The sequence below is a fragment of the Leucoraja erinacea genome, chromosome 9 (assembly GCF_028641065.1).
Source record: "Leucoraja erinacea ecotype New England chromosome 9, Leri_hhj_1, whole genome shotgun sequence".
Taxonomy (NCBI): Eukaryota; Metazoa; Chordata; class Chondrichthyes; order Rajiformes; family Rajidae; genus Leucoraja; species Leucoraja erinaceus.
In genome coordinates, this window is record NC_073385.1 from 5,939,195 (window position 1) to 5,950,630 (window position 11,436).

Consider the following 11,436-nt stretch of genomic DNA (forward strand, 5'->3'; position numbering starts at 1 on the left):
CATTTAGCCGCAAGGGCCACATCTAACTCCGTCTTAAATATAGCCAATTAACTGGCCTCGACTACCTTCTGTGGCAGAGAATTCCACAGATTTGAGATGTTGCATTCAATTCCCTCATCCAAATCATTAACCTCCGACACCCTTAATAATACTAATTCAACATCTACATGCTCCCACTAGGGCAAATCATGCGAAATAGTAATATTGACCACCACTGCTATGCCGATGACACTCAAATCTATGTAGCGCTATCACCAAATGACTATCGCCCCATAGATCTGCTGTGCCAGTGCATTGAACAAGTCAAAGACTGGATGTGCCAAAATTTCCTCCAACTAAATAAGGACAAAACGGAGATAATTGTTTTTGGTGCTAAAAAAGAAAGGCTTAAAGTAACCCAACACCTACACTCTCTGTCCCCGAAAACTTCAAACAAAGCCAGAAATCTTGGGGTTATTATGGATTCAGATTTAAATTTCGACAGTCACATCAAATCAGTAACAAAATCGGCCAACTATCACCTCAAAAACGTAGCAAGATTAAGAAGACTCATGTCAGCTCTTGACTTTGAAAAACTTGTACATGCCTTTATTACTAGTAGGCTAGATTATTGTAACGGTCTCCTTGCAGGTCTTCCGAAAAAAAACTGTCAGGCAGCTACAGCTTGTTCAGAACGCTGTTGCTAGAGTTCTAACAAAGACCAAAAAATTTGAACACATTACACCAATTCTTAAATCCTTACATTGGCTCCCTGTATGTCAGAGAATTGATTTTAAAATCCTGCTGCTCACCTATAAATAACTACATGGTTTAGCACCAAAGTATATCACTGACATGCTTCCACTATATAAGCCTTCTGGACCGCTAAGATCTTCTGAAACCAATCTGTTAGTGATTCCCAGAGTAAATACAAAACATGGGAAAGCAGGATTTAGTTACTATGCAACAAATAGCTGGAATAAACTTCCTGAAGATTTAAGACTTGCCTCAACTTTGACCACTTTTAAAACAAGACTGAAAACTTTTATGTTTACTTTAGCTTTCAGCTAAATCTTAACTACATTGCACTTTTAACTTTTGCACTTTTTATAATGCATTTTTTAATTTAGCTTTACTTTTCTTTTAATTCTTCTATTTTATTTCATTTTATTATTTCATTTAATTATATGCCATGTTTTTATGTGAAGCACTTTGAGTCTGCCTCGTGTATGAAATGTGCTATATAAATAAAGTTGCCTTGCCTAATCACCAATCTTTCCATCTCTGCCTTAAAAATATCCATTGACTATACCTCCGCAGCCGCCAGTGGCAAAGAATTCCACAGATTCACCACCCTCTGATGATTCACCACCCTCTGACTAAATTAATTCCTCATCATCGCCTTTCCAAGGGTACATCCTTTTGTTCTGAGGCTGTGGCCTCTGGTCCTACACTCTCCCAATAGTGGAAACATCCTCTCCACATTTACTCTATACAGGACTATCACTATTCGGTAGGTTTCAATGAGAACCCCCTCATCCTTCTGATAACAAGTGTTGCAGGAAGAATTAATTCAAGATAGTAAAACATTGTATTGACAAAATCTCCTTTTGGATTCATTACGTTTTGGATAACGTTTAATACTTCAACACAGTGGTTGAATCGAGCTGTGGTTACTGCCATATGCACTTACATTAAAGTACAGATACATGGAAAGAATCAGACAATGGACTGTAGATAATGATCTAGAGCAGTGGGTCAAGCGGATTACACAACAAGTGTTTTGTAATAATTAGGAGAGGGATTATGAGCGTGATTCACTCCTCATTTTAAGGTTGTCCATTCTGTCCTTATTTTGATTTGATATGTCACAGTTGAACAACAAATGTTCTGGCGGTTTTGTAGAGGGATGAATGAAACATAGAAACATAGAAACATAGAAATTAGGTGCAGGAGTAGGCCATTCGGCCCTTCGAGCCTGCACCGCCATTCAATATGATCATGGCTGATCATCCAACTCAGTATCCCGTACCTGCCTTCTCTCCATACCCCCTGATCCCCTTAGCCACAAGGGCCACATCTAACTCCCTCTTAAATATAGCCAATGAACTGGCCTCAACTACCCTCTGTGGCAGAGAGTTCCAGAGATTCACCACTCTCTGTGTGAAAAAAGTTCTTCTCATAGCTTTGGAATGAAGCTTTGGAATTTCCAATGGCATGGGGTGAGATAGTCAGAGATAAAAAGCAACCTCTCGAGTGCCATCACATTGGAAGGATGTAATTACAGATCCGTCATAAACGTGGATATGGATATTATAAAAGGAGAAATTTGACAGAAAGCATACCCAGACTTAAGCTTTCTAATATATTACAGACATTTACAGTAAGTGTCAACCTTGGTGTCATGATTTTGAAAGTTAAAGTAATATGGATGAAGATGTTCATGTGATATTCATTTCCTGACTTCAAATGTAAAATGATTGTCATGCATTTCTAAAGCTAAACTCTGCTGCAAGGCCATAATATGGGTGGGTGTACATCTTACTCAAGATGAAAAGCCATTATAAGTATGCCTGGCCTCCCTATGATTTCTGTAAAAACTGCAAATAAACTGTTCCCTGGGGTTTCCATCAGTTTTAATATTTTCACTTGAAGCTGTAGTAGTTCACATCCCTTCTTTTAGTAAGGGGTACTATAAGGAGGAAGTGTGAGGCAGATTTACCACTGGACAGCATTAGACATGACAGCATCTGAGTACACAGAGAGTGGTGAATCTCTGGAAATCTCTGCCACAGAATGTAGTTGAGGCAAGTTCATTGGCGATATTTAAGAGGGGGTTAGATGTGGCCCTTGTGGCTAAAGGGATCAGGGGGTATGGAGAGAAGGCAGGTGCAGGATACTGAGTTGGATGATCAGCCATGATCATATTGAATGGCGGTGCAGGCTCGAAGGGCCGAATGGCCTACTCCTGCACCTATTTTCTATGTTTCTATGTTTCTATTCACTTGAAATATTTTGGCTCATATTTAATAAAGATATTAACTAGAGTAAAGCATTAGTGCATCTAAAGATAAATAACAAAATAGAATATCCAGGTGTCCCATGCATTGTTCAGGAACATATCAATCTAGAATTTGGAAATTAAATTATATGTATACATATTTATATGTAGTTTAGTTTAGTTTAGTTTAGTTTAGAGAAGTTTAGTTTAGTCAGTACAGAAACAGGCCTTTCGACCCACTTAGTTTGCGCCGACCAGCAATTCTTATATACTAACACTATCCTACATATTAGGGACAATTTACACTTTAAAGAAGCCAAATTAACCTACAAACCTATACGTCATTTGGAGTGTGGGGGGAAACCGGAGCAACTGGAGAAAACCCACTCGATCACAGGGAGAATGTACCAACTCTGTACAGACAGTACCCATGGTCAGGATCAAACCCGGGCCTCTGGCGCTGTAAAGCAGCAAATGTACTACTGCTCCACCGCGCTGCCCTAATACTTTATATATTTATGCTCATATTTAATAAAAATATTAACAGGGGTAATGCAATAAAACCTAAAAATATAAAACAAAAATAGAATGTCCAGGTGTCACATGCATTGTTCAGTAACAAAACAACCTAGAAATCTGAAATTAAATTATATGCATACATATTATACATTTATATGTAGTTTACTTTAGTTTAGTTTAGTTAAGTCTACAGATACAGCGCGGAAACAGGCCCTTCGGCCCGCCGAGTCCTCGCTGACCAGCCGTCTCCATACACTAAAAACTATCCTACACACATTAGGGACAATTTACAATTTACCGAAGGCAAATTAACCTACAAACCTGTACCTCTTTGGAGTGCGGGAGGAAACTGGAGCACTCTGAGAAAACCCATGAGGTCACAGGGAGATCGTACAAACTCTACCCCCATAATCCAGTCCATTATCCAGAGCTACGATATGAAACAATATGAAACGATACAATAGAACCTTATTTATCTCAGGAGGGAAATTGAGTCATAAAACACGAGATACATGAAGCATGAAAATTATGTGCAAAGATTGGGGAGGAGGGGGTAGGGTGGAAAGGGTGGAGAGTCAGAGTCAGTTTTCCCCACGACAGAAGGGGAAGGAGTTGTACAGTTTGATAGCCACAGGGAAAAACGATCTCCTGTGCTGCAGCTTGATGGAACCAGTCTGTTGCTGAAGGTGCTCCTCAGGTTGACCAGTGTGTCATGGAGAAGGTGAGCTGTATTGTCCAAGATGCTCCGCAGTTTGAGGAGCATCCTCCCCTCCAAGACCACCTCCCATTAATCCAACTGCTGATAGAAGTATCAACAATTATGAGAGGCATAGATTCCCTCCACAGATACCACCAGGCCCATTGAATTCCTCCAGCACTTCATTGTTATTTTTCCCCTCAGAATTTGCTGATTCTTTTTTAAATATCCCCAAACCTCAGTCAAATGCAAATCGTATTGTTTCGAGAAATTCAAAGTGTCTCATCCCACAGTTGGCGATGCAAGTGAACTATCAGATGCGCTGCTGTTATTCACTTAGGATGCAATTGTATCATTAGACAGCCTGCTGGGCCTTGATGAGATTTTAATTGCCAGCTTTGCCCAAGATTGCTTCACCCCAATCTTCAGCACCACATCCAGAATGAAATCAGTTTTTGCTATTTCCATTATTAATCAATTTATTGAAAAAAAATATATATATATATATGATGATGATAATACTTTATTGTCACTTGTACCTCGCTAGGTGCAGTGAAATTCTTTGTTTCTCTGTACAAAAGAGTTGTCACAAAGGTGTCCGACAAAGTTACAAAAAGTACTCATCCTTTCTTCATTCCCCCCCCCCCCCCCCCCCCCCCCCCCCCCCAAGGTGGTCCCCCTTACTTCTTGGTGCCCCCCCCCCACACAACAGGTTCCTCTATTCTGCAGCTATTGTTGTCATCTCTTGCTACCGCTATGCAACGTGTTTTCATGTTTTCAGAAGAGCTAAAAAAATAATCGTGGTTTGCATAATTATCCGAACACGTTTGTGACAGCTGCTCGCTGTGTGCCCTCACTGTTGCTAAAGGCGCAGGGTAACCGCACGCTTCATTTAATGCTACAGTGGATTCCCCGGTGGTTAACAGCGTGCTGTTTACCCATCCCAGCTGCTTCTGCATGTACACATCATTAGCACTGCAAAATGCAACAAGGCACCCCTCCCCCACCCCCCTTCAGATAGACACACAGAACACTGGAGGAATTCAACATTTTGGGTTGGAACCTTTCTTAAGACTGACCTGACACGTCACCTATTCCTTCTCTCCAGAGTTGCTATCTGACACACTGAGTTGATGCCCCTGTCCCACTAAGGAAACCTGAACGGAAACCTCTGGAGACTTTGCGCCCCACCCAAGTTTCCGTGCGGTTCCCGGAGGTTTTTGTCAGTTTCCCGGAGGTGCTTCCAGTACCTGCAACCTCCGGCAACCATCTGCAACCTCCGGGAACTGCACGGAAATCTTGGGTGGGGCGCAAAATCTCCAGAGGTTTCCGTTCAGGTTTCCTAAGTCGGACAGGGGCATTACTCTAGCATTCTGTGACTATCTTTGGTAAAGATCAGCATCTGCAGTTCCTTCCTACACAAGACCTTCCTACAGTCCTGCATTTGCCTTCAGAGATACAGTGTAGAAACAGACCTTTCGGCCCATCGAGTCTATGCCGACCAGCGATCACCCCATACACCAGCACTATCCTGTACACTAAGGACAATTTACAATTTACAGAAGTCAATTAATCTTCACACCTGTACGTCTTTGGAGTGTGGGAGAAAACTGGAACACGTGGAGAAAGCCCACGCAGGTCACGGGGAGAACATACAAACTCCGTACAGACAGCACCCATTGTTTGGATCAAACCTGGGTCTCTGGCGCTGTAAGACAGCAACTCTACCACTGCGCTACTGTGCCACACAATTGTTATTGGGGAAAGAGAAAACAACTTCCTCAAGGGTACTGACCCTTCCAATAAAATGGTGGTTAAAAACGATTTCATTGCTCCTTGCTCTTTACAAATTGAAATAGCTTTGCAGTACCTTAAGTTTTTTTTTGAAAGTGTGGACACTGTTCTGATGCAGAAACAATGGCAGTAAGCAAGGTCTGACAGTAATGTGGAGAAAACGGCGAGTGTTAATAACGTGAGGTGAATGTTAGTTACTAGCAAGAACACTGGGGAAATCTGTCTTCCACTTGGTTAATGGATTGCTCAGTGTTGACTTTACACTTTTGCTTCTGAGCCAGAGCACTAGTCCTGCTTACAGAACGGCTGAGACTCCTCTGTAGGCCTGAGAGAAGTGGCACTCAGTGCCGAAAGAATCATTCACACTACTCAGAAAAACAGGTCAGAGGAAATGCAGGTGTAAACTATGGTTCAGTGTTGATTTTACTGCCACATGTAAAAAGTGCCAACAATTATTTTACTTACAAACATCCCAGTATAGTATTGGCATACCACCGATCCTCGATTAGTACGTGTACAGAAATAGTCCACTGAGCCCACATGCCATTTTTTGGCGCCATTTTCAAAGTCTATACTCCAGTTTCATATGAGCGGTGCCTTTTCCTTCCTTGAACGTCCCATCCCTCTCCTTGCCCAACCACCTTAGTTTCCCAGGAGGTGCCTCCCGCATGGTAGGCCCGACTCTGGTTTCCTCTCCTCTCCTACAGGCCCCACTCCTCACCCGTAATCACCATCACCAGCTCCCTCCGCCCAGTCTCTGGTCTTCGGCGGGCTTCCCCCTGAAGCCGTGATCCGCCAGGTCTTCCCTTCGGCCGCGGATCTTGAGTTGAGTCCTCCTGGTGGACGCCTGTCTTCCCGTTCATATATGCAGGAGGCAACTGCAGATGCTGGTTTACACTGAAGATAAACACAAAATGCTGGAGCAACTCAGCGGGACAGGCAGCTTCTCGGAAAAGACGGAATAGGTCCCATTCCCTCTATCCAGAGATGCTGCCTCTCCCGCTGAGTTACTCCAGCATTTTGTGTTTATCTTCCTATTCAAATAGTTCTGTCACTCCTATTTGATAAAAAGGGTAAAAGGGTAAACTCGAGGGTAGCCTGGCAGCCTTAGGCCCATAGTAGTCCCTTATGGCAGCAATTGTGGAACCCAGATATCTCCGTCTCATTTTCTCAATGTTTGTAAGAGATACTCTGATAGGCATCGTGGTGATTTCATTTATATTCAATTGGGGCTGTGGAAATTTGCAGACAAATATAGTCCATGGACTCTCTAGTGATTTATGGTGAGATTTATAGAAATCTGACAGGCACTTTTGTTTCAGAAGACATCTGCTTCAGAAGCACGTAATGGAGAAGTAACTCATCTATGTAATAAATAAATCAGCTTATTGGAGCATTGTAAGAAACATAGAAACATAGAAAATAGGCGCAGGGGTAGACTATTCAGCCCTGTGAGCCAGCATCGCATTCAATGTGATCATGGCTGATCATCCAGAATCAGTACCCCATTCCTGCTTTCTCCCCATATCCCTTGATTCCATTAGCCCAAAGAGCTAAATATAACTCTCTCATGAATACATCTTGAATAAGCGACACCATTTATTTACAGTCATAAGGACCAGAGGCAAATGGAACTTGGTCTTGATTCGCAACATGTGGAAATGAAGATTATTCAGCCATTTCAAGGTGCAATTTGACCCAGTCACCATTTTGAAAGTGTCAATGTTAAGTCATCGAGTCATAGAGTTATACAGCATGGAAACAGTCCCTGCAGCCCAACTCATCCATGCTAACCAAGATGCCCCATCCAACCTACTCCCACTGGCCCATCCTAAAAGGCGATGGAGTTGTAAATCTAACTGCTGCAGTTCATTATTTGTCTGCTAATCATTGTTTTAAAAATATACTCATTACAAAACATGTAAATTAAGGGGGAAATTAGCAGAAAGTCAGGATCGAACCCGGGTCTCTGGTGCTGTAAGGCACCATCTCTACCACTGCACCACTGTGCCACCCATAATGGAGTAATGGAAACAACACAACTTGGCACATATGTCATACAATATTCATTTTACGGTTTGATTGTACTGTGTCTTACAGATGATTTTGATGAAATAAGTATCGCTTACAATGCAGCCTTTACAATTACAATTCTGCAATTCAAAACAAGCCTTCTGGGAAAGTGCCAATTATGCATTTATCTTAAGGGTATTTTACCCAGGTGCAATGAGGTAGCTCATCCAAAATATAAACCAGTCAAGATTTGACTTGGAAGGAACTTATGATTCAAAGTTCAAGATGTGAGGTCATGCACAACAGCAGAATGGTGGCCATTAATTACTCATCAAAAGAAATCGGATCAAATGTTCATAACCTCCGAACGTTTGTAAGAAATAGAGAATGTCACACAGAAAGAAGCATATAAAATCATGAGAGGAATAGATCGGGCAGATGCACAGAGTATCTGGCCCAGAATAGGTGAATCAAGGACGCGAGGTCCTTGGTTTAAGGTGAAGGGGAAAAGATGTGATAGAGATCTGAGGGGTAACATTTGCACACAAAGGGTGGTGGATGTATAGAACAAGCTGCCAGAGGAGGTAGCTGAGGCTGGGACTATCCCAACATTTAAGAAGCAGTTCGACAGTTTCATGGATAGGACAGGTTTGGAGGGATATGGACCAAACGCAGACAGGTGGGACTAGTGTAGCTGGGAAATGTTGGTCAGTGTGGGCGTCGGGCTGAAGGGCCTGTTTCCACACAGTATCACTCTATGACTCTAAGTAAATCCTGCCTGAATTGTAGTGTCACCACTGGGACAATGATGACCATTTTATAAAATCACCCAGTAAGTTCAACGTATTAAAACCATTATGGTTTGCGGAGATTAATACCTCTGGCTACTGATATCTTCTGGTCACAGATGCCTCTATTTACAGTTTGCTGTAAATTTACTTATCAAGTACTGAGGAGTTAATGGCAGGGCAGTGCATATCTTAATCGATGTTAGTGCACCTTAAAGGCAAGAGTCTGTAATTATTATTTAATGTTGTCAGGAACTTAGAGTTTGGTTTAGTCTTAGTTTATTTTAGAGATACAGCGGAGAAACGGTGCCTTTGGCCCAACGAGTCCGCATCGACCAGCGATCCCTGCACGCTAACACTATCCTACACACACTAGTGACAATTTACAATTTTGCCAATGCCAATATTGGTCAGGAAATTAGAGATAACACTGATATCATTCAAAATAGTGCCACAGCATTTTTATGTCAATCGGAGTGGTGAGTACTCTTTATCTGAGACACAACATCATGAACAGCACCTCATATTTTGCTTGGGTAGCTTACACCTCATCGGTATGAATATTGACTTTGCCAACTCCAAGTCGCCCTTGCTTTCCCTCTCTCTCCATCCCTTCCCCGTCCCATATCTCCCACCAGACTTACTGTCTCCGATGACATTTTATCTCTGTACAGCCTACTAGTCTAGTCTGAAGAAGGGTTTCGACCAGAAACATCACCCGTTCCTTCTCTCCAGAGGTGCAGCCTGTACCGCTGAGTTACTCCAGTATTTTGTGTATGTCTTACATCACTGCCAGTAATATAGGTACTTCAGTATTAAATTGGAAAATTGATCCAATTTCTTTTGCTCAAACCGTTGCATCTCTGACAATCTCAATTAGGGATGAGAGTGCTATGGACTGCCACACTGTTTTACCAAAGTCTTTGAGTTTAGTTTAGCCTATTGTCACATGTATCGAGGTACAGTGAAATCTTTCATCCTTACTTTATGAACCATCTGTCTTTTTGATGCCCCATTTCTTCACCATGCCCTGAAATTTAAGTCCAACTGTTTTGCTTAATAATTACACACATACCACATACAAATGGACAAACACACAATTTTAGATTTAATTGGAGAAACAGTGCGGAAACAGGCCCTTCGGCCCAGCGATCCCTGCACACTAACACTATCCCACACACTAGGGACAATTTACACTTAGACCTAGCCAATTAACCTACAAACCTGTACGTCCTTGGGGTGTGGGAGGAAACCAAAGATTTCAGAGAAAACCCACGAAGCTAAGGGAAGAAAGTACAGACTGCATACAGACAGCTCCCATAGTCAGGATCGAACCCTGGTCTCCGGCGCTGCAAGCGCTGTAAGGCAGCAACTCTACCACTGGGCCACCGTGCCACCCACAATTATGCATGTCCAAGGCTTTTGTACCTGCAGTCTCTGAGCACACTACATAAACCATTAAGTTTAGGACAAGTCTAGATGTTGTTTGTCATGTACATCGATGATCTGGATGAAGGTGTGGTAAATTGGATTAGTAAGTATGCAGATGATACCAAGATAGGGGGTGTTGTGGATAATGAAGAGAATTTCCAAAGTCTACAGAGTGATTTAGGCCATTTGGAAGAATGGGCTGAAAGATGGCAGATGGAGTTTAATGCTGATAAATGTGAGGTGCTACACCTTGGCAGGACAAATCAAAATAGGATGTACATGGTAAATGGTAGGGAATTGAAGAATACAGTTGAACAGAGGGATCTGAGTATAACCGTGCATAGTTCCTTGAAGGTGGAATCTCATATAGATAGGGTGGTAAAGAAAGCTTTTGGTATGCTAGCCTTTATAAATCAGAGCATTGAGTATAGAAGCTGGGATGTAATGTTAAAATTGTACAAGGCATTGGTGAGACCAAATCTGGAGTATGGTGTACAATTTTGGTTGCCCAATTATAGGAAGGATGTCAACAAAATAGAGAGAGTACAGAGGAGATTTACTAGAATGTTGCCTGGGTTTCAACAACTAAGTTACAGAGATAGGTTGAATAAGTTAGGTCTTTATTCTCTGGAGCGCAGAAGGTTAAGGGGGGACTTGATAGAGGTCTTTAAAATGATGAGAGGGATAGACAGAGTTGATGTGGACAAGCTTTTCCCTTTGAGAATAGGGAAGATTCAAACAAGAGGACATGACTTCAGAATTAAGGGACAGAAGTTTAGGGGTAATATGAGGGGGAACTTTTTTACGCAGAGAGTGGTGGCGGTGTGGAATGAGCTTCCAGTGGAAGTGGCGGAGGCAGGTTCATTGGTATCATTTAAAAATAAATTGGATAGGCATATGGATGAGAAGGGAATGGAGGGTTATGGTATGAGTGCAGGCTGGTGGGACTAAGGGGAAAAAAAATTTTGTTCGGCACTGACTTGTAGGGCCGAGATGGCCTGTTTCCGTGCTGTAATTGTTATATAGTTATATGTTATATGGTTATAGATGTGTGGGTATATCATTGTTTGGCCCATCCTGATAACAATTGAGGTCAGTAATGCACCAAAGTGGGTTATTGTGAGTACTCAGCAATGCCGGGTCCATTGCCATTCCAGAATCCGCCTTAATTAGTTTCTACGTCTGAAGGGGGTCACTGCAAGTCCAATTAATCA